Raw genomic sequence first — 22,153 nt, 5'->3', positions numbered from 1 at the left:
TATGGCTGAGTATGAGGCCTGTATTATGGGACTGGAAGAATGTATTGATTTGAGAATCAAGCATCTTGATGTGTATGGTGATTCGGCCCTAGTTGTTAATCAGATCAAGGGTGAGTGGGAGACGAATCAGCCTGGTCTCATTCCGTACAGAGATTATGCGAGGAGGATTTCAACGTTCTTCACAGAAGTTGACTTTCATCATATTCCTCGAGAGGATAATCGGATGGCAGATGCTCTTGCTACGCTTGCTTCCATGATTATGGTCAAGTATTGGAATGAAGTTCCCAATATTTCCGTGATGCGCTTGGATAGACCAGCTCACGTGTTTGCAGTTGAAGAGGTCAATGATGACAAGCCTTGGTATTTTGATATCAAGAATTTCCTCCAGAACCAGGTCTACCCGCCTGGGGCATCTGTGAAAGATAGGAAAACTTTGAGAAGGTTGTCAGGCAGTTTCTACCTCAGCGGTGAAGTGCTTTATAAAAGAAATTTTGACATGGTTTTGCTCAGATGCGTGGATAGACACGAAGCAAACCTGTTAATGACTGAGGTCCATGAGGGTTCATTTGGTACTCATTCCAATGGACATGCCATGGCTAGAAAGATGTTGAGAGCAGGCTACTATTGGCTGACAATGGAGTCTGACTGCTGCAAATATGTGAAGAAATGCCACAAGTGTTAGATTTATGCAGATAAGATTCATATTCCTCCGACACTTCTGAATGTGATTTCATCACCATGGTCTTTCTCTATGTGGGGAATTGACATGATCGGCATGATTGAACCGAAGGCGTCCAATGGGCACAGGTTTATTCTCGTAGCAATTGATTACTTCACCAAATGGGTTGAAGCCGCTTCGTACGCGAATGTGACTAGGCAGGTGGTTGTGAAGTTTATCAAGAACCAGCTGATTTGCCATTATGGTGTGCCAGATAAGATCATTACTGATAATGGATCTAATCTGAATAATAAGATGATGGATGAGTTGTGCGTTGAATTCAATATTGCACACCATAACTCCTCTCCTTACAGACCTAAGATGAATGGGGCTGTTGAAGCTGCTAATAAGAATATCAAGAAGATTATCCAGAAGATGACAGTTACGTACAAAGATTGGCATGAGATGCTGCCATTTGCTCTGCATGGTTATCGTACATCTGTCCGCACTTCAACAGGGGCAACCCCTTTCTCTCTTGTTTATGGCATGAAGGCTGTTCTCCCAGTAGAGGTGGAGATCCCATCAATGAGAGTCTTGATGGAAGCCAAGTTGACTGATGCTGAATGGATTCAGAGTCATTATGAACAACTGAATTTGATTGAAGAGAAGCGATTGACTGCCATGTGCCATGGTCAGTTATATCAGCAGAGAATGAAGAAAGCATTCGATAAGAAGGTCAGGCCTCGTGTGTTCCGAGAAGGTGACCTCGTGCTCAAGAAAGTCTTGTCTTTCGCGCCCGATTCCAGGGGCAAGTGGACTCCAAACTACGAGGGTCCATATGTTGTTAAGAGAGCCTTTTCAGGCGGTGCTCTGATTCTTACAACAATGGATGGGGAGGATTTCACTCGTCCTGTGAATTCAGATGCATTCAAGAAATACTTTGCCTAAAAAAAGTATATGCAAATGAAAAACAGAATAGCTCGCTAAGTTGAAAACCCGAAAGGGCGGCTTAGGCAAAAATGAGCGTCTCGGTGGAGAACCCGAAAGGGTGATCCAGGCAAAAATTAGAGACTTGAAAAAAGAAGTATATTTGCATCCCGCTAGATTGAGTACCTCACCCTGGGGCAATCTAGGCAAAAATTAGGGATTTGGCAAGTAACTGCATCCTGACAAGACTTTCTGTTCCGCAGCTGTCTTTTCGTCAGAGATTCTCGATTCGTCGTCAACTGAAGCTTCGAATACATCGAGATTCAAATTAGTAGAGAAAGGATCATTATGTTCAATGTAGCCCTCTTCCAATATATATCACTGATTTCAAATTTGTACAGATCTATGGAGTCTTGCCATTTGCAGGCTACCATTCCATCAAATCAATTTGAGCTTTTTATCCAATTATTTGCACTCTTATTTGTTTCAATTCAACAAATGTTTTGCATGTTTTAATTGATAAAATATCATTGTTTTAAACAAATAAATTTTTCAAATTGTTGTTTTAAACAAAGTGAACATTCACAATGATGAAAGGATACTCAAGAATTTCTCAGTGCTCTCCCAAGGGTGGCATGATTTCCTACAGGTAAGACATTTGTTCATAATTCCTGGCATAGTTGTATCCTCTTTATCCTGCTTTATTGGTGGGGTTGTTCCCCAAGCAGAGTTGTTGTGGTGGGTTGTTCCCCCAAACAGAGTGCTTGTTGAAGACTTCGTTTTCTTCTCCAGCAATAGTCTCTCCCCAATGCAGTCGCAAGCAGGGTTGTTGCTATCTTTCCTCAGCACAGTTGCTAGTGGAATCTGTGATATATCCCTGGAGCAGAGCGCTTGTGGAAGACTTCGTTTGCTCCAGCAGTACCCTCTTCCCCGGCCAAGTCGCCAGCGGAGTTGCTATATCTCCCCATCAGAGCGCTTATCCCTTCAGCGGAGCAATGATTATGGTCCTCCTCAGCAGTTGTGGATGTTCTCCTCAGAAGAGTCAGCATTTAGTGGTTGATTCCCCAGCTCTCTTCCATATCCCCAGTGGATTCTTCAGGGGATTTCCCCAGTGGAGCCGTCAGTAGATTTGTGGTTTGGTGGATTGTATTCCTGCAAAATCCCCAAATGAGTTGGTATCCCCAACATGGTCCGGAGTGCATCTGCAATAATCCCCTCAGAATTTCCGTCAGAGCTGGTATCCTTGACAGAGTTGATTTTGTGGCAGTTTATGCTTGTTGAAATCTCTGTTTCCCCAGTAGGGTCTGTTGGTAGTCTAACATCCAGAGATTGGGTTGATTCCCTGATTGCTTTTGATCCTCAGTAGAGTGGCTTGTTGCAGAATCTACTTGTGTGATCTGTTTTTCCTTCAGTGGGTGTATTCCCGATGGAGTGGCTATTTGTGTTCTCCCCAGGTAGAATTGCTTGTGCAGTTAAATTCTACTTGGATGATCTATTCTCCCTTTGTGGGTTGTTCCCCAGTGGAGTTGCGTGGAGTTGCTTTCGTAGCAGTTCTCGCTTGTGCGATGAACTTTTGATGTTGAGGATCCCCTGCAGATATCTCGGAATTTCTCCTATTGACCCAACAGATTTGTCTTTGTGGCCGTTGTTGCCTGTTGTGACTTTCTGTACTCCAGTTGGGTTGATTGTTGATCCATCACTCAGAGATTTTGTGATTTCGTGATATCTCTGATCTTTTGCCTCCCCGCAGATCTTTGCTTTTCAGCATGAAGATCTCTAGCAGATTGGCTTTCCAGTTGGTTCTTCCCCTGGAAGTATAGTACCGGGCATTTGATTCCTGGTCTTGTTGGTGTTAGATATGTCTGTTTTGTCAGCATTCATCAAACATAAATTACGCATATTCATGCATACTCATAAACATTCAGATATTCATGTTGCATTTTTGCCATATATCTTTTGTTTATTTGTCTCCTGCTATGGGTTTTATAGATCTCCAATAGATCTCCTCCAAGCAGATGTCGGGTGTTTAAATCTCTCCATATAGAGTCAGCCCATAAGCAGGAAGTGTTTGTCTTTCCTTCTGCAGTTCCCCACTGAGATTATCCTAGTGGATGACGGTTTCTTCCGTTTCCTCCCAACACATATATTGGGATAGATTTTCCTATTGAGTTATATCCTCATTAGGACGTGTCTTGATTCAGTCTGTCTTTTCGGTTTGATCCCGAATTGGCTATTCGTCAGCTGTTTCTTGTGCTTCCCTGTGGAATAAATGAATGAACTGCCCAGTAACCGGCGTTAATTCTTTTATCCCCAACGGAATCTGTTTGGGCCTCTACCCTCATACCGGTAGTTGTAAGTCCTATGTTCCCTCTTCTTGGCGGAATTTGTGGTTATATACCTTTTATTCCTCAGCAAGAGTTGATTTGGTTTTCTACCCAGTATTCGGTAGTTGTAAATCCCAGTTTTCTGCTCTCCAGCAGTTTGTGGTTTGTTACAAACCCTATTTTTGGTTCCCGTGCGGATCTGTGATTATTTCATTCCCCACGCGGAGTTGTTGGTTTTCTATCCAGTATTCGGTAGATATAAACCCTAATTTCTTTTATCCTCATCAGAGTTGATGGCCACTACCCCGTATTCGGTAGTCATAAGTCCTATCTCTTTTCCCCTAGCAGAGGTAACCTTTGTGGTTCGTTCTGGTTGATGGTGGGTTTTGTGATGTTGTGGTTTTATTCCCAACGGAGTCTGTGCTTTTTGCGGATAATTGCCGGATGCTAGCAATTTTATCCCCAGCCAGAGTTTTGGTATTCTACCCCGTATTCGATAGTTGTAAACCCTAATTTCTCCCTTTGCAGAGTTAACCTTGTTGTTCATCCTAACCGATGATGGTTACTCTTTGTGGTTGTCTTCATTCGATATTCGATGTTGATATTCCTCCCTTGCTTCTGGATAATTGCCTTTTGCTAGCAATTGTATCCCCAGCAGTCTTCTGGATCATTGCCGTATGCTTGCAATGTTACCCTTTTGAAGTCACCAACAAGTCTTTAAGGATAATTGTTGTTTATACAATTCATCCCCAACGAGTCTTCTTTCATTTACCCGGTTGCTTGGTAATGATTGTTGCTTCTTTTGATCGGTCATCTTTATATACCTGTTTGTGGTATCCCGATGCCTTTCTTTTCGGTCGATTTATCCTTTATTAACCCTTATACCGGTTGTGGATAATCTTCCATGCGAGTATGTTATCCACGTTCTGACGGTAATGGATAATATATCTCATGCACTCTTCAGTCGAAACCTGTTGTGTTTCCCTAGTCGAGTAAGATTCATTATTCCTTTGTGGAATCGAATATTCTTTGTTGTCGGATAATTGCCGGATGCTTGCCATTTATCCCTTTGAGTTGGCTTTCGTTTACCCGTATGCTTGGTAACAATTGTCTCTCTTTTCGGTTGACCACCTATTATATACCCAGTAACCGGTATCTCTGGTGTCTCTTCCTTTTCGAGTGTATTATTCACGTTCTGACGGTAATGAATAATATATCTCTTTTGCTCTTTGGTTGGAATCCTTTGTTGATATTCCCCAGTAGAGTAAGATTTGTATTCTTTGTAGAATCGAATGTCCATCCTTTTGGATGATGAGTGTCTTGGCATATATACCAATTCATGTTTTCGGTAGGTCACCTATTATATGCCCTAACTGGTATCCCTGGTGTTTCCTTCCATGCGAGTATATTATCTACGTTCTGACGGTAATAGATAATATATCTCATGCGAGTATGTTATCCACGTTATGACGATAATGGATATTATATCTCATGCGCTCTTTGGGTTTGTGTCCCCAGTTGAGTAAGATTCGTTTTCCCGTTGTGGATTCGAATGTCCATCATGTAAGTCGATTTGCTTTTTCAAGCCCTCCTTTCGGATGATGAGTGTTTTGGCATATATACCAATTCACGCTTCGGTCGGTCACCTGTTATATACCCAGTAACCGGTATCCCTGGTGTTCCTTCCTTTCTGCTCCCTATTATGACCTTGGTCCCTTGTGGAGTCAGTTTTTTTTCCTGAGTTGATGTACCTTTTTCAGGTCTTTCTCAGATGTTGGTTGATTGATATCTCTCACCCTTATACCGGTCTTAGGTATTCATTCTTCCTGAGTTTGTTACCCTTATACCGGTAACACCTCATTCCTTTGTTGCTTCCCCGTGAGAGTCTCTTTGTTATACCCTCTCCAGTGGAATTCCTGTTGTGATTTTTACCCTTTTTGCTGTATTGGCGTGTTCCCCAATATATGCAATTTTCCCCGGCAGGGAGGTTCTTTGTGAATCTTTTCCTGGTCCGAGTCCGGATTTTTATCCGAAGTGGATAATTTGAGTCAGCTTGTGTCTTTCCATTAGATGTGTCTTCCTTTGGAATTTCTTCTTTTCCAGTGTGAGTCCTTCACTCCCCAGTGAGGTCTCTAGTCCAGTCGTATTTTTTTCACGCAGTGTCAGTTTATCCCCTAATTCAGAGTCGTGTCCTGCTCACGCATTCTTTTTCTTTCTATCCCCAATAAGGGTCCCCACAAGAGTCTTGTTAGAGTATCTGTTCTTGGTGAGTGTATTACTCCGATGGATCGTCTTTTCTTCTGTGTGACCCATATCCCCACAGAGTTTGTGTCTTTTACATGCATACATCTGCATCATGAGGTCTCTTAGGGACCAAAATTTGTCTCATTATTGTTATTTAAGCCCATTCTACCGCGTCAAGATGAAGATTTCTAAACTTCACTTCTCCGGCTAGAATGGCCTTAAATAGGGGCATCTGTAAGACCCCAATTTTGTCCCTAAGATCCCTCATGGCATCATATCATACCATATCATTGCCTCAAGGATCATTGTGCACCTTGCCTTCTTCCTTATGGGGTGGGTTATCTTTTGAGAGTGATTCTTGATCACCAAGCATGTTTTGCATTTGTATATCATTGCTTTTCATTTATTTACTAACCCAAAAGTACAAAAATATGTCATTTAACCTTGTTACTTGCAGATGAAGCAACATTAGGTCAAGCCAGTCAAAGGCATTCATTGAGCAATAGATGGTGGCCATTCTTGAGAATTTGGGCACCATGATCATTCACAAGAGTTCAAATGAACCATGACATCATTTTGAATCAAGATCTCAAGTGGAAGAGGCTTGAATTTCATCTGAGCATAGCTAGGTCAGTTGAAACCCTAGAAAAGTCAACACAAGTCAACTGTGCATTCAATCATGGATTTGAAGGTGAGAGATGGTTATAGAGGCCTCATTCATGTCCATAAAAGTCTCATTTGACATTTCAAACATCAACAATGAAGAATTTGAGGTCAGATGAAAACTTTCCAAAAATAGTAAGTGACCTGTAATTTGAAACTGCCAAAAATGGAAAGGTCTTCTCCTCAAGATTACATCATCAAGAAAGCTTCAAATGAAACTTTGTCCAACATGAAAGTTGAAGATCTTTCTCTCACCTTTCCAAAAAGTCCAAGAACATGAATTTCTCATGTGTGGTTAGGAAATTATGGGTCAATCATTTCCAAGCAATTTTGAACTTCAAGAAGGCATAACTTTTGAACCAAAAGGCCAATTGAAGTGGTTCTTTTTGGAACATTTATCTCTTGATCTATACTATCCAAAACATGCATCATAAATCATCAATTCTCATCACAAAATTTTGGCATTTTCATTTGAATTCCATTTTGAATTTTGGAGGGAAAGTAATAATTTGAAAAATGTGCATTGTTTTCACTTCCAACCAATTTCATTTGCCTCCAAACAGATTTTAAAACTCATTCCAAGCAAAACTCGGTTACTATTCCATTGCCATGCATGCATAAGGGGTGAACTTGCCATTTTGCATAAACACTCCCATTTCTCTAATTCACTTAACATTTGATTAGGACTTAAGCTAAACATGATTAACAGATGGTATATAACCCTAATCATAACAGAAAATGAACAAGAACTCCATAATTTCAGATCTAAAAATTTTCTCTCAAAATTCTCTCAACTTTTTCATCAATTTTCTTCATCTCCTTTGCTTGGTTCGTGGTTTGGTCATCATCTACAAGCATTATTGAAGATTGTTGAAGCCAGATCTTGAAGAATTCAAGCTGAATCGTGGACTGTTGAAGCACATGCACATCCATGGCAGCTGAAGTTTCTGGATGAATCAAGCATTGTTGAGCTATTCTTTCTCATCCATTCATTCATCTAAGCTTTGAGGAGGATCTGTTGCACCTTTCCAGGACCTGAACTGCACGATTCCACTTCTGTTTCTCCAGCAAGGTTAGATTTCGACTTCCATGATTTATGAAATTGATAGATGCTTATTGTAGATCTTCCAATGCTGATCATGTTGAGCTTTAGATCCATTAATTTCATGCAGTATTGAAGTAGTTGTGTTGATTTTAAATTTTGACATGTTGAACTTCCTTTGCTCGATTCTTTGAACATGTGTAGATTTAGGTTAAAATAGTTATGGATCTATGATGTGTGATGTGAGATGAATCCATTGGTATGCGTTTCATGAATTTGTGTGCATGATTGTTCTTGATGATGATGAACATGAAGAACACATGATGAATGTTAGGGTTTCTGTCCAGAAACCGTGTTTGATCCTCTTACCGCGCGGTGTGCATGTGTTTTGGTGTTATTGTTCATGTGTTGGTCCAAGTGTCGGCTTCTCATTGGCCAGCGTTTCAATTAAATGAAACGCGGCGTTTAACCTGGCGCCACTTTCAAATTTCCACGCGGTTCGATTCTGGCCTGGATCACATTTCCACATTGGCCTTGCATTTTATTTCCTTATCCCATGCCATTCATGTTATGCCATTCCATGTGATTTTTATTTTTCTCCACTTCAAAAATTCATAAGTCCATGAATAATTGTCCAAATGAGATGAGATTTTTTGCACTGTGTTCCTTATCATGTCTACTATTTTTTGATGATTTTTCCAGAAATTGTGCATGTATGGATTTTTATTTTGCTTAGGGAATGTTCATACATGTGTTATCTTGTACCTCCTTTTCCATTTTGATTGTGAAATGATGGATTTTAATCCAATGAATGTGAAAATTGACATGCTTAAACTAGACATCCTAATGGTTATTTTGGTATAGAGTTTGCATTTTTCTCATTTCTGGTTGTTGAGATATGATATGATTAATGTAGGTGTGACAATGTGTGTCACACCTTTCCTTGCTTGACTTTCTGATTTTCATTGCCATGCCAAATAAATGCCAAATAATATGGTTTTGTGTGTGATGATTCTTCTGGATGTTAGGATTGATCATGAACTTTTATGGAATTTCTGGATTCAATTTGGATTTGTTTGAGATTTTCCTTTCTGGTTGACCATTTGTGGACTTTTTGATAGTCATGAATTTAGATGATTTGAGAAATGGTTTATGTTTATCATATGAACTTGAAATTTTACACATGTTTTCTAGACACATTGAAGTTTGTCTTGGTTTTGGTTTGAGTCATTTATCACATGTCATCTCTGTTTTAGGATTGCCTTAAGTTGATGTATCAATTTGTGCCTCCTTTGAGCTTGTTTGTGCTTACCTTGACTTGATGAATTTCTTTGACTTGCTTATACTTTGCCAAATGCCATGATTTTTGGTGTGTTGATCATTTGATGAGTGCTGCTTAGCCATGAATTTTTTTGAGATTTATTGAGTCATTCTGGAATTAATATGCCTTTGATCATTCTGTTGCTTCAATGTGGTTTCAACTTGCCTATCTTGACATGTTTTGATTATGAAATTCTTTTGGTAATTGATATTGACATGAGACCTTTTGGAATAGTTTCTTATTTGTTTGAAGTTGGTTTATGTCAATTTTCATGTTCTATTTTGAATTATTTCTCCCCCTTTGACCCTAGGCCTTGTCCTAGTGGTTTGCATCTCATGTTTGAAGCTTTGTTTCAGGTTGCACATGCAAGTTACACAATTGATGATGCCTCATCTTGAGAGCATTTGATAGTTGCTTTTGCTTATTAATGTGTGTTTTGTAGGTTGATGTTGATTCAATTGGGATTGACTTGTGGCTTATGCCTTTTCCTATATTGGTTATCTGTTGCATTAACTGTTGGTTGTTTATCTGAGTGGTATACTGATTTGTTTGATGTTTCAACAGGTACATTAGTTGCTTAAGTTCATTTTGAACTTGCTTGGTTGCTTAACCAATTAGGTATACCTCTCTTCTTCATGTAGTCTGGAAGACCTGGCTTGTTATGTGGCCAGGCACCTGTCTGAAGTCCTCCTTAAGAGGCAATGCTTGTGATTGTTTATCTTTGTCCCCAAGCAGGAAAAGTCCTTTGATAAGGCAATTGGTAGATAAAAGAGATGTGTAGTCCATCTCCTACTATTCTGTGTGTCATCCCTTTGCTCACATTACATGTTGATGCATTGTGGATCTTAACCCAAGATCTATAGAGTCATTACTTGTGGAGAGAGTTCCAACTTTCTGAACTCCCACACCTTCTATCATTTGAAGCTCTCCCTGACCAGGGATAAGAGTCATGAGGCACACCCCTCATATCCTTTCATCTGCTTCGCCTTAACTCTCAATATTAAGGTTAAGAGCACCACTTACCCCATTCCAGTTGACTTTAAAGTCTAACCCTTGCTTGAGCCTAATTGCTTGTATATAGTGTGTGCTATCTGAATTTGTTTGATTGATTGCTTGATTCATCTGTACATGTTTGCTTGTTTTCCTTTGTGCATTAATTGCTCATTATTGCATGATCATCATTTCATATCTCTGTGACATCTTTGTTTGTCCATTGAGGAATCAACTGTAAGTCCATTCATTGGCCATTGTTCCTATGATTTGGAAGGGATTGAGTGTAAGACCATTTCATTGGCCACTTATGCCCTCTTTGCTTATTGCTCTTGCTTGTTTGTTGTATGTGAGGATGCAATTGTAAGTCCATGTGGTTGGCATTTGTACTCCTATGATCATCCTTTGGAGGTTGGAATAAGTCCAGATAGATTGGCATCTGACATCCATGTTTTGTTTTGCTTTAGGAGATTGGAATAAGTCCATTTATTGGCATCTGATATCCTTGTTTGTTTTAGGAGATTGGTGTAAGCCTTTGTTTTGTGAGATTGGTATAAGTCCATTTATTGGCATCCGGTATCATTGTTTTGTTTTAGGAGATTGGTGTAAATCCATTTATTGGTATCCGGTATCCGCCTTTGTTTGTGAGATTGGTGTAAGTCCATTGATTGGCATCCGGTATCACCTCGCTTTTTATTTGCTTACTTGCTTTGTTGCCTCATTCCAAAGGACACACTTGAATCATCTTCTATATGATTTCAAGAGGTAAACTTCTAGGAAGTTTTACACTCCTTCATCCACATCCTTTTTGTTTCAAAACTTCCTTTTCACATTGTTAATTCAAAAACTTTGAACTATTGTGCAAACATTCTCATCTCTTTTCAAATTAGAAACCTGGACCTTAAGTCCTTGACTTTTCAAACTCCATTTCATAACACTTCTTTGAATTGAATCCTAATCATACTTTGACCATCCTTTTGTGAATACTCATAATCAATTAACTTCACCCATTCAATTGTTTCGTGGCTTTGTCCATTGTTGATATGTTTTCATACATTAGCCATAGGTTTCAATTCTCATAGTGGTTGATGTAAATCTCACCACATCCTTAGTGAGTTGATTGTAAGTCTTCCATACTTATTATAGGGTTAACCCCTCACTAGTATGTTGAAGCTATCCTTGCATGGTGGATTGTTGGTCTTGGTTGAGTTTTCTCCCGTTGATAATGAAAAGCCTTAGTGCTCTTGTTTTAAAATGAACCCACTCATATTTTTGGAAATCTTTTAGCCGAACTACGGCGTTTTGATCCTTACCTTTCATGGAAGGTACGTAGGCAACGGGTTCATCCGTTCAAACACAAAAATAATAAATTGTATATTCTTTTCTCATCTTCCCATTCATGTTTGCACAATATGTCATAAATAAATAAACTTTTTTATACAACAAGTGTGAAAAGGGCTCCCTAGGAGTACCTAGGACGTTTTGGGTGCCTAACACCTTCCCATTGCGTAATTAACCCCTTACCCAGATTCTCTGATCTTTTTATTAGTTTTCTATGTGTAAAACTTCTTAGGCTTTTGTTCGCTTTTTAGCCAATCCTTTGGATAAATAAAAGTGCGGTGGCGACTCGATTTCTTTGTATGCTTTGCTTTTGATTTATTTAATAAATCATAAAGTGACGAATACACCGCTACAGTTAGGGATATGGTTCCTTCGATCCTAGACGAGTTTTTCAAATTGTTTGGAAGTTTATGCAATTTAATGAATCCCAATGAAACTATATTTATTTACTTGTGTTTGATTATTCATTGCAATGCATTATCTAGATTAATTCAAAGTAAAACCTTACTAGAATATTCTTCAAAGCATTAAGTGTATTTAAGATGTTCTCTAAGTTTTGATTCATCCAGGATTGAACTAACAATTTTTTTGAGATATATGCAGTATGTTTTTGACACTATGACTTAAAGGATGTTCCAGATTGATCCTAATTCAAAAGTTCATGCATTCACACTATAATATGATGGAAAATACTATGAGAAAAGAAGTAGAAAACAAAAGCATCTTCTAGTGACCTAGTCTTCTAAGGTCGTTATAAAAAGAAGATGAAGGCGATTTTATGGCTATTGGAAATGATTCTCAAAAGTTTCAACTAACTACAAAATATTAAAGGAATATCCTTGAAGTACTAATCAATCGTCAAAGAGTTGAGTCAGTGACTCAGGACTGATAAGTTGTGTCAATCAGTAATAATCATAATGTTGTCGTTTCAAAGTTCATATGAAGTCTTATGATGGAGAGTCTGATAATATTCTTTAGACGTGAAATAGGAGTTCTATCCAATTCTTATTTTACTATTCGTGTTTAAATCTTGTGTTATTCTTGTTGTTGATTTCCAATTGGTAGCATATGCAGCAAGTTAAGCTTAGATAGCCTAAATCGCTATGATCGTTCCAACCCTCCTTTCTTTCTTTTGAATATGCACCAGAGTATTTATTCTTTTCCTGAATGTGTTGTGCTATTTATATATTTTTTTGTATGTGTTATTTTTGTGCATCTCATGCCTTAATCACTTAATCACTTAATGCATCAGTTTAAATTTTATGTCGCTCGTTCATTGCATTCTTCATAGATTCATGCATCATCTTTCAATGTGAGCATTACAAATAATTTTAGCATCCATATTAAACACATTTGCATTAAAATTAATTTGAGAATTTGCATTATAAAATGCTCAACCATTTTACATTCATACATAACATCAAATTAATTTTCCATCAGCATTGAAAAACATTTTCAATTTTTTAGTGGATCACTTTTTGAAAAGTCTCAAATTTTCAAATTTTTCTGAAATTTTCACTTTGTGATTCGAATAAAAAAGTTATAATTGAACCCGTGATTCGAATCATACATCTGAGACTTTAGGTTTTTCATTTTGATTCGAATCAAACCTTTTTCAACTAAACGTGTTATTTGACTCATTTGTCTGGGGCCAGGGACTGTTCAAACTGATTCAAATCATTTTTTGAACTTGATCCGAATCAAAATTTGAATAGTCATGTCCTGACTCATTTATATTCAATATTCATTGTCATAATCGATTATAGACTCCTTTTCCCTTATCTAATCGATTATGTATATTGTCCAATCGATTAGACAATTTAAAAACATGTTCTAATGATTCCGATAGTTTCCAACTCATCTGGATAAGCTAAAAATAAGAAGGTTATTTTCTTTGAGAAATATTGGTTTTGGAAATATTTTTAGTGAGTGTGTGATTTAGCCATATTACCTTACAAAAATCCCTTGTGTTTTTATAAAACACTAATCACTCAAACATGAATAGGTGAACTTTCACACTTCCAAAATCTGAAGCTTCAAGTCTCTTGCTGGATAAACCAATCACATAAACACTTGACTTGAGTCTTCCTATAGATGAGGCTTGATATATCTTTAATTCGTACGCCATCGTAAGAGGATATAAAAATTATCATTTAAACCTTAACTCTTCAAGTTTATTCGGTAGGAAGAGCTTGATTAACTATCTTGTGCATCTTTGAACGCTTGAAATAGTTTTAGCACTTGCTTGTTTTTATATGTTATTGTCATCATAGTAATATTACTTCTTCATGAGTTGTCATCAAAGTCATGTTGCATCTTCAGGAGTTGTCATCATGAAAACCATGATAGGCCAAGGCATGTCTTGCTTAGCTTTGATCACTTCCTGATTAAATATGTAGGCACATAATTACACAAGATCTAACGATCAAGAATGAGTGAAGCATTAAATGTCATGATCAATGGATGAGATGGGACACCCATTTCACAATTACACTTAAGTTCACTTGAGTACCCTAAGGGTGTTGTCACCCTACCCTAGGCGCATGAATACAAGTGGAAGCCTTCCCTATAGAAATGTTTCAATAACATTATAGTCATTTGATATGTGTGTTCTTAATTTTACCAAATCCTACTTAGTTTCTCAATTAAACTCTTCTTCTCCCTAGATCACTCTTCCAGAAAACTACACGTTCAAGACGGAATTCACCTGGGGGGTCAGTCTCAAAATCTTCACATACACAATCCTCACTTCATGCTTGAGAATAAGGACTTAGGGGGGAACTTTTTAGGGATAGCCTACGACCCATTAAGTACAACTAAATCTAGAGGTCCAATTCAATTATAGACACCCACTTAGCTGATGAACATGTGGATGCTCTTATTGAAGTACTGCATTAAAGCATGACCTCGCATTGACCTCAAATATTGATACTCATCAAACAACATTTGTGTCTCGCTTTGTATTCATTAGTGACAGTTTTAACTGTCATCTTTATATAAGCACACCTTTGTGTCATATTAAAATATAATTCATTCATACCCTTGCAAGTTTAACCTCTCTCAATTTGCTTACCTAAATATTTGAGTGTACACATTACAAATACCATTCTCGCTTCGCTTATAGCATATATACCATCATGACGGAAACCTTTTTACGATGGTCATTCTCAATCTACAAGACATATTATGTTCCACTCTATAACAAAACAATTTTGGCGATGGTGGTTCTGAGCTTCTGGCGCGGTGGAGGGGTGCATGGTTATCACTCTAACACTCAAGTTATTGTGTGAGAAAGAAGAATGAATTTAAATTGTGTTTGAAACTTTTACCTCAATTTAGCGTCTTCTTTATATATAGAGTGAGGGAAATAACGAAATCACTATTTGTTATGAGTAAATCGCGGAGAGTCGTTGGATTCACTTACAGTTGAGATCTTTATTATTATCGTAAGGATAATTATTGTGAGCTAAGAATATTCTTGAAGTAATATTATTCCCTCAATGAGGTCGTCTAGGGTTGATTTGATCAATACACAATAGTTTCCTCCCGAGCCTGTGTCTTTGCTCCATAAGGCATGGGTTTGTTACTTTAGTTTTAGTTGCCGACCTCTTTCGCCTTTATGTTGATAGGAGAAAAAGAAAACATTTCAGTTTCTTGGGGATTCATGCATTTAATGCTCCCTACTTTAAATGTCTTTTGAAGTTATCATCATTATGGTTCTTGGGTTTTGTACCTCAAAAAATACAATCCTTCATGAAATGCATCGCACACTCGCGGAAAAATGTATTTGAACAGAGTCGTCACCGAACTTTATTTATTCTAATGAAATAACATGGTCGTCGCAACCATATTTGGGTTTGGGAGTCGATTATTCAAGGGGAAAACATTAGCACCCCTCACATCCGTTGTATTCAATAGGAACCTTTTTGTTAGACCTGCGATTGAATGTTAGCTTATATTAATTATTTTCTTCGAGCATAGAGAAAAGAGAAAAAAAAGAAAGGGGTCGCTATTGTACCTCAAAATTTGCCTTCCCTTTTTCCTAGTTTTTCATCCAACCACTTGACTTGGGAATCAGTTACATACATTAATAACTCATACATATGCATCATTCATTCCATTAGGAGATCACCATATATTTAAATTCTTGGCTTGTAAAGCTAGGGCTTTCAAAGTGTGATTTGGATTTCATTAAAGCATAGGGGAAGTGAAACCCTGATGTCTTGATCGTGGAGGTATGGATTCAACAAGGGGTTTCCTAAGCAATCCTCGGGGGTCTTCAAAACCCTAATTCTTAATGATATGACAATGGGATCCTTTGAAGCTTCGATAGTCCTTGTCTTGATCATCAAAACCCTAATGAAGGCTCATACATTAGAAGACTTGTTGTTGAAGCATATGGTTTTGTTCAAAGGACTTGCTTGAGGGGTAGGCCTCATGGACACCCTAATCAAGGAGAGAATGGTCTTGATGGACTGTGTGGCTTGACTTTCCATCTGGTGACATCCAAAACCCTAACTCCACCCACATTTCACCCACTAACTGGTTGGCACCACCTTGATCTTTGTCTTGGCTTAAGTCCCATGGCTTCCATACCTTGCCCTCTCCTTTGTCATCCCATCTGACCACCTATGCCACAAGGTCTACTCCTGGTTCATTTTCACCTGGTCATCAGTCTTAAACCCAATCCATCTTAGCCAATGCTTGGTTGTCTAGTCCATGGATGGTTTTGTCTCCCCAAACTGCCAAAGCCCATTTGTGTCATAATCCAAGAGGTATTTGTCCTTTGATTCATAGTTAAGCCTTAACCTTATAGTAGCCTTGTTCATTTTATAAGTCATGGCCATTTCATTACAATTCAAGCACATACAAATACAAAATCCATTGTACAATGAAATCAACTTGAGAACCAGTTAACATCCAAATGTCCATATATGAATCATCACATTGACCATTACATGAAAATTTACAAGCCTTGGTAACTTTGACCAAAGTCAACCTAAATCCCTAATACCCTAAATTCACCTATAATCATCCATTAAATGTCCACTTACAAGAAAAAATGAATTATAACCAATTGTTGACTTTGGTCAATAGTTGACTTTTTGGTCAACTTTGACCAAAGTCAACTCACCTTTTTTTGACCACCTAAGATCTAATCTAACCTACTTTGCCTTGATTCTCCATCCAATTGCCATATTGGTTGTGTTTTCCTTTTGTTTCTTCATTTCCAAGTAACTTGTCTCATTTTCAATCTCATGCGTACCTTGCCATGACTTGGTCTTTTGGTTTTGCCAACCATGTTTCTACATTGCTAACATGGTCTTGCATTCACCACCACCAAGCATCACAGTCACATGCTTTGATACTACTCTTACATTGGTCATTTGAACAAAGAATGCTCATGGGTGTGGTCTTGAATTCACATTAACGACCATCCTACCATCATCCTGCAACAGCCTACAAAGAAACCAATTGGCACATTGTCAAGTAGAAATAAGCCATTGATTGCATCCATCACCTTTGCTCCTTGAATCTTCTGCAGGGGACAAGCTACATCTGGACTGTCAAGCAGAAAAAGACCACTACCAAGAGATATATTACTTGAATGTGGGAATCACATGATGAACTTAGGAACTCCACTGTTGGAACTGTTATCAGAGGATTTAGGTCTGAATACAAACCATTTGAAAGATATGGAATGCGCTAAAAGAATGATTGCTATTTTCTATTACTATCCTCCATGTCCTCAACCAGAATTAACCATTGGAACATCAAAACATTCTGATAATGTTTTTTTCATAGTGCTTCTACAAGACCATATTGGTGGCCTTCGAGTTCCTAATCAAGATAACTGGATTGATGTTAAACCTGTGCCAGGGGCTCTCATAGTTATTGGTGGAGATCTTTTGTAGCTTATAACAAATGACAAATTCAAGAGTGTCGAACATAGAGTACTTGCAAATCATGATGGTCCGAGGATATCTATTGCATGTTTTTCTCCACAGGTTGTAGATCATCCTCAAAACTGTATGGACCTATGAAGGAACTTTTATCAGAAGACAATCCTCCCAAATACAGAGAAACAACAGTTGCTGAATATGCAACATACAAGTCATAAACAAGTGCATAAACAACATGCCAAGAGGAAATGATAACTAGTGCCATGCAGCAGAGCTACACCTGCTGCAAATTCTGCATCAAACACCTGCAAACCATGTGCATAATCATTTCAAATGCCAGCCTAATGCAATACAAAAACATTGCTTGAAACTTTGCATGTTGCTCACATCAAAACCAAACCATGATGCCTCAGACCTGATGCAAAACCTAGTCCAATGCATACCTGCTACACCACATCAATCCAATGATAACATGCATAAGAGCTTAACATCAATCACATTCAACCACTACATGCATGCATCAGGTCTAAACTGCTTCAGTATACCATGAAAACATCCCAGCAGGAGCAAATCAAGGCAGTCATGTAGTTCCTGATGAGTCGTCTTGCATCCAACACCAGGTCCAGACTGTTGTAGCAAACCTATAAAATGGCAACAATCAGCAGCATGGATGGTTAATATGAGTTCAGTTCATCATAGTTAACAATGTGGTAGCAACAAGGACATTTATCATGGATGGTATCTTGCATCAGACCTAACCAACAACAAATCACACAAACAATAACAACACATATTGTAACCAACCTGTTACAGTTCCAACAATGATAACAGGACCAACAGAACCTGCAACATCCATGTTCATCATCAACCAAACACGCGCATTGGCCACACATCATCATTGCACCAGCCAAACAAAAGCCCATGGATCAAAGTCAATAAAACTGAGAATAAACCACACATCATTAACTCAATCCAACCTCTAAAACCTGCAATGGAAAAAAATCAATCAAAACCATTTACCAAGTCAGTGACCCACTTGCTGCATTAGCCAACCAGATAAGCCATGAAATGTACAATACAATCTGCAACAAATCAACATCATCATAGTGTAAAGCACTAACCTAACTCCATGGAATGGTATTTCAAATAGGGCACTGCACCAACTAACTCAACTAAGAGAAAAACCTGCACAACAGGTCATCATTCATGATGGAGTTCATTTCTATTTAAGTGATAACCTGCATTAGCTAGTCAACATGAACAAAACTTGGTCATTCACTCATTCACCAACTAACATAACCAACTAACTGAGTCAAGGATAACTAACTGAGTTAACTACTAACTCAGTGAGCCAAGGCTAACCAACTCCAAGCCTCATCTAACAGAACCCAAACCTGAATCCAAGCCTAACAAAAATCCAAACCTCATCCCTATTTAAACAGGTACATCACCATCATTCTATCACTTTTTGCATCACCTTCAAACTCACTCTCACTCTGCAAAATTTCTCCCTCACCACTCAATCACTCAAAGCTCTTTTTCTAAGCCATTGAAGCTTCACATTGAAGCTTCAAATACCTTGAGTTATACCTCATCATTCATTGTTCATCATTCCCAAGTTCCAGAAGAAAGAAGAAGAAGAAGAAGAAGAAGAAAGGAAGAAGAGAAAAGGTCGAACCGTGAAGAAGAAATCAGAAACTCACCTGACAATTTTCCGGTCTCCTTCTCCGGTAAGTCAATCTATAATCTTTGATTTTTCATGTTTTCAAGTCACCAGAGTGTAGAATTTAGGGAGAGGAATTCAAGCCCCATGGTGGTATATGCCAATTCACCTTAGGTTCCATTTAATTTGCGCACAACAATTTAGGGTTCTTTAAGGAAATCCTTCAATTCGGCTTGCGCGTATGATGATGACCTCAGACTTAGTTTAGGGTACCACCGTCGCCGGCGCCAGCCGTCGACACGGTGGTCTACGGCGGTTGGCCGGTGGATTGAACGTGAGAGAAAAGGGCGCGCGCACGTTTACTTTCAAAAAATTTATTGACTTAGACAAGTCAACTTTGGTTGTAGTTTGGATTCTGGTGGGCCTAACACTTCCAAGCCCAAGAAAATTTGTTTTACACACTGCCATTGCTCATACACCCCCATGAACATTGAGCCAAAGGGAAGTGGGCTTAGCGGAAGGCCCACGTGACATTTGTGCCTCTCACACCGTTTCCTGGGATGCACCCCCCTTGCCCAACATTAATCCATCAGTCCAGTAATGGGCTTGGCTTAAGCCCACAAAGCTAATTCAGCTTTTCACCCCTTTCCTTGATTCACACCTCCTGGCCCAAATTTGATTTTATTTGATCTTTTAGTGATTTCCAATTTTGTAATTAGTTTAATTAACTAGGTTAGGTTAATTGGATTTATTTTGGTAATAGGAAATAAAAATCTTGATTTTAGAATATTAGGTTAATATGATTTTAATTAGATCAAAACTAGGTTTAATTAGAAATAATTAGATTTTGATTAAATGTAGGATATAGTGTAATTTCCACACAATAAGTTAAGATCAATCTTTAGGATTTAACCAACTTTAGGCCATGGTTAGAATTTGATTTGTGATATTTGGACTTATTTTGTAAATGACAATTTTGCCCTTTTGAGGGAATTTTAGGCATTTTATCCATTTTATGACATGATCCCTTAGGACTAGAATTTGACATTAAGATTGAATCATTTTCTAAAAATTGTTGGTCGATTTTAGCGAAAGCTATCTTGTATTAATGACGAAGAACATTATTTTACCCAAAACAGGTGAGGAGGGGGGCGTTTGTATCACATTGAATGGATTTACAAATCCATATTCATGAGAAAACGTCACTTATCTCAACTCAACGATTGTGGATGAAGCATTGCTTTGCATCATATTAAGACAAAATGTCGTTCGTTTATAAAAAGGTCTTTTGAGACCGCACGGCGGCGAGAAAAAGAAGTTTGATATTTTGGATGTATTTTATAGGTGAATGACGAATGTTTGATGAGAACGAAACCTAAGCCTCAGGATCAATCATTTGAGGTTCCATCGGAATGCTAAATTCCAATAGTCCTTTTTCATTCAAGATTAATTGAGAAAATTGTTTGATGGACAACGAACATTTGATAAGAATCAATTATTGAAAGAGTTATGCTAGAATGCTTGATCCCAATGGCCCTTATTTGTCCAAGTTGACTTAGGTGTTTTAAGAATGAAAGAATAGAATGAACGGTTAACCCAAAACGCGTGGCTTGGGACCGATCATTCGAGAGTTCCCATCGGAATGCTAGATTCAAACGGTCATCTTCTTTCGTGTTTGTAAAGAAAAAGGTTTTAATATCATTGTAAAAAAACCCAAGAGAAAGCCACTCGATGTTGATCGAGGTTTAATTTGCATAGATAAGAGATGATTTGTAAAATGGTTTGAGATTGGTTTTGAAAAAAGGTGAAATGTGGAAAGTTGGAATTTGATTTTTGGAATCGCTTTGATATCAAATGAAAAGCTATTGAGATGTTGAGTATGATTATTTATATGTATGAAATAAACATAGATAGATATTAATCGACTAAATACATCGAAATTGAATAAACGAATAATCAAATTAATCCATTTAGCAAAAGCAAATAATTAATTAAAATTATAATCAACTAATGAATTAAAAATCTAATCAGTTAATCAACTATTAATTAAAAATAAATAATAATAAAGCATAAATAAAACATAAATCATGAAAGAGGGGTATGGATCAATATAGAAGGTGTAAAAAAGAATAACCAAGTGCCTAACGCCCAACAAGACAAATAAACTTAATTTATAAAAAAAAGTGGCCCTGAAATGCAATGAGAGAGAGGTGTTTCATGACTTTTTTCTTCAAAAATCCAAGTTATCCAACAAACAATCAACACGTGGCAGAAAAAAGTCAAAAAAAAAAGAAGATAACCATTTTTCCTCTTCTTCCTCACGATTTCTATTTTCCCAACAATAATAACATACCCTTCTCTCATTTTTCAAATCCAAATAACTTAAAACAAAACTCTAATTTTAGCAAACAAAAATTGTAAGCAACCAAAATAAATGGCAAAAAATTCTGCAACCATAAAATCATTAAAAAAACACTTGAGATTGGAAACCGAGGTTACCGTGGATGGAAGCTGTGTGGCAAGTTTGGTTGTAAGGATCGGTGGTTGAAGGTTTATGATGTTGTTGGTGGAGTAAAAATGGATTTGAATGGAGTTTGTGGAAATGCAGTTTTACAGCGAAGAAGGTGTTTGCAAGTTATGATGGTTTTCGGTTGATGCTTTTGGTTATGAAGTATGGTGCAGTTTGGTTTGAGGGGGATGTAGCGGGGTATTCGTTACCATTAGAGATATTGACTAAATCCAAGGTAAACCATACAAATTCGAGTCGCCACCGCACTTCTATTTATCCAAAAGAATGGTTAGAAAGCGAACAAAAACCTAAAAGTTTTAACAAAAAAACTAGTAAAAGAAACAGAGATCTGGGTAAGGGGGTTGGTTATGTAATGGGAAGGTGTTAGGAACCCAAAATATCCTAGGTACTCCTAGGGAGCCCTTTTCATACTTGTTGTGAGGTTGGTATTTTGTGAAAAATTATTTGTGCAAACAGGATTGAAGGGATGAGAAAAGAATATACAAGTTTATTTACATTTTGTGTTTGAATGGATAAACCCATTGCCTACGTACCATCTTAAAAAGAT

General features: G+C 37.8%; 1 pseudogene; it reads left to right on the top strand.

Moving 5' to 3' along the window:
- The first annotated feature begins 14,647 nt into the window (after nt 1-14,647).
- On the top strand, nt 14,648-17,631 carry LOC127136033 (1-aminocyclopropane-1-carboxylate oxidase homolog 1-like; annotated as a pseudogene).
- The last annotated feature ends 4,522 nt before the right edge of the window (nt 17,632-22,153 follow it).

Source organism: Lathyrus oleraceus, chromosome 4, assembly GCF_024323335.1.
Source record: "Lathyrus oleraceus cultivar Zhongwan6 chromosome 4, CAAS_Psat_ZW6_1.0, whole genome shotgun sequence".
NCBI lineage: Eukaryota > Viridiplantae > Streptophyta > Magnoliopsida > Fabales > Fabaceae > Lathyrus > Lathyrus oleraceus.
This window is presented reverse-complemented; position numbering and strand designations above follow the sequence as displayed.